We start from the raw sequence: 3,077 nt of genomic DNA, 5'->3' as shown, positions 1-3,077 counted from the left end.
ACGAATCTAAATACTCTCAGACAAGGCTGATGAAGAAAGGAAAAGAGCAGAAAAAATAACCCCACTGCAGTAATTGAACCTAGAGTCAAGTTCTAATTTCTATATGATGGTGACTGGATCATCTAAATGTCTACTAAATTCAATAAAAGTGGGGCGCCTGGGTGGCTCAGTCGGTGAAGCGTCTGCCTTCGGCTCAGGTCATGGTCCCAGGGTCCTGGGATCGAGCCCCGCATCGGGCTCCCTGCTCGGCAGGAAGCCTGCTTCTCCCTCTCCCTCTCCCCCTGCTTGTGTTCCCTCTCTCGCTGTGTCTCTCTCTCTGTCAAATAAATAAATAAAATCTTTAAAATAAATAAATAAATTCAATAAAAGTTACAAAATCTGTCTCCTTTTATCCCTACGAAAGAGAGATGTTAGGGCCAGGGGATCCTTATCTCCTCTCGGCAGATACACGCTTTTCAAAATGAAGTAGCTATACTTCGTAGTAGATATACTACAAGCCGCTTTCATTTTAAAGCACAAAATCTTAATATAGTATTTGTTTAAAACCCACAGATACTCCTTCAGCATATCCTCATGTTAGTTAGGAGACTGGAAATAGGGCTGGGGGAAAGGAAGAGAAAAGAAAGATTTGTCAATGATTCTGGAGGCCAGGCAATGCCATTGGTACCTCTGTTACCACATGAGATAATGTATGCATATGTAAATTATAAAGTGCCATAAAATCGTTCTTAGAAAAATGAGGACCCCCTGGTGGTCCTAAATCATGCCTAGTGTTTTCGCCATTGCATTTCTATTAGCAGCAATCCGATTTCCCTTCGCAAGAAAAAAAAAAGTATTCCCTATAAAATAGAGAAGACAGGGGAAGGAAGGGGAACGAGTCAAATAAAGACATATTGGCAGGAAATTGAAAATCCTGCCAAAAACTCTTGAAAGACTTTTTTAAAGACCACTGCAGATACCTTCTCCTTGCTCTGTGTGTAGGTGGGAGCACGGGAGGTGATGAGCTAGCCATGTAAAGGGAGGGAGGGGAAAATGAACAAAAGGAGAATCTTCATTTCTCCTGGTCGTTTGGTGAACACAGAATGGGGAACCCCCCCAAAAAAGGTGGGGTTACAGCTGCCAGGAAAGGCGTGCATCTCTATCTTCGCAATGAATGGATCCTTTAGCAGAAAAGCAGCTAGGGAAGGCTGAGGGGTAGACAGCTTTTCTGTCTTTCGAAGACAACAGTGCTCAGGGTGTGAAGAGACTGGATATCTGCTGCTCCAACGTCTGCAGGTCACCATCCCCGTCCTTTATCTGAACACAAGTGCTCACACATGCAGACGTGATACCCTCCTTCCCCGCCGCCCCCCAAACATACAGAAGACTCTGTTCGAAGAGCAAAGGTGACAGTCTTCTGCTTCATGACAGGTCGGGGAGGGAGGGAGATGGCACAAGGGAGCTGGGGTGGGGGTCTTCACAGATACGACCTCAGAGCCCAGCTGGCTTCTGTGGGTAGGAGCAGAACTCTGGTCCTCACTGGCCGAGACTGGTCAGAGCCGCGACATGAAGAATCACAGTCACCTTGGCAACCAGATAGCCGGCAAAACTGTTACTTGGCAATTTCCGTAGATTCTCCGTCCCGCCCCCCACACCCCCCATCTCCCGCGGCGGCACATACAACACTCTCCCCCATTGACGCGTCTCTAAGATCCCAAGACTGTGTTTGAGGGAATGAGGGGAAAGGGGGGAAAACGGATCCAAGACACGGGGAGAGAGAGAGAGCCTTTTCTAAGCCCACGTGGGAGGTCGTGGTTTGGATGACCTCCTCCCACTGGTGACAGGAGACAGACGGAAAGAGGGGGTGGTGAGCAGCAAAGCTGGAATGGAAGGCGGTTCATTTGCTCAATGTTTCCAGAAACCACGAAAATGGAACAGAAGCAGAGGGGATAAGCCGAAGGTATTCACTCCCATGTCCGTTTCTGTCCCTCCCTCCCTTCCTTCCGGAGGCCCTATTACGGAAACCTGCCTTCAGGGGCCTGTGCCCACCTGTTTCCCACTGGCCGGCTTGCTGGCCTTTTGCTCACCCACCCTTCACACGCCAAGGCGTGCCTGCTGCCGGCTCCGTGCTGGGCTCTGTGGCCCCCAGTTCAGACAGACCTGCCCCTGCCCTCCCCACCCCCCCCGCCCCCGCCCCCGCCCCTGCAGCGGGCAGGCCTTAGAACAAGAGTGCAGCTGTGCCAACAAGGCCGGGCACGAAGCGAGGGTCTGAGCTCAAGCCTAACAGGAAAGGGCTTACCTTTTGTTTACTTGCCTTTATTTTTTTCAATTTTCCATTTTGGAATATTTTGAGGCAGGAGTTGAATTCTTACCTCCACTTCACCAGGCCTCCCCTAATGTTCTTCACAATGTTACGGAAGGATAACTGAGAACAGCTGCGCACATTTAACTCATGATTTGATGGCTTTGGACACAGGCAAACACCTGTGAGACCATTACAAGGGGTAATGCATCCAGCTCCTTCCAGAGTTTTCTTGCGTCGTGTGTGTGTGTGTGTGTGTGTGTGTGTGTGTGTGTGCGCGCGCGCGCGCGCGCGTGTGGTAAGAACACTTAACACGAGAGCTACCCTCTTAACAAATGGATTCTGAAGTGTACAATTCCATACTGTTAACTCCAGGTACTTCATCGGACAGCAGGTTTTGAGAATTTATTCATCTTGCAGAAGTGCAACTGCACACCCACTGGATAGCACGCCCCCCCATTTCCTCCCCACTCCAGCCCCTGCAGCCATGATCGTATTCTCTGCTTCTATGAGTCTGATCCTTCAGAAATTCCACATCAGTGGAATTCATGCAGTCCCTGGACAGTGACTGGCTAATTTCACTCAGCACAACGTCCTCCAGGTTCATCCACGTTGTTGCGAATCCTTCAAAAGGATTTCCTTCTTTTTAAGACTGAATAATATTCCTTTTATGTGTAGCCCACATTTTTTAAACCATTCATCCACTGATGGACACTTGGGTTGTTTCCACATCTTGGCTATTGTGAACAGTGTTGCAATGAATCGGGGGTGCAGATGCTACAACTTAGTGGTCGCA

The sequence above is a fragment of the Zalophus californianus genome, chromosome 12, assembly GCF_009762305.2.
Source record: "Zalophus californianus isolate mZalCal1 chromosome 12, mZalCal1.pri.v2, whole genome shotgun sequence".
Taxonomy (NCBI): Eukaryota; Metazoa; Chordata; class Mammalia; order Carnivora; family Otariidae; genus Zalophus; species Zalophus californianus.
This window is presented reverse-complemented; position numbering follows the sequence as displayed.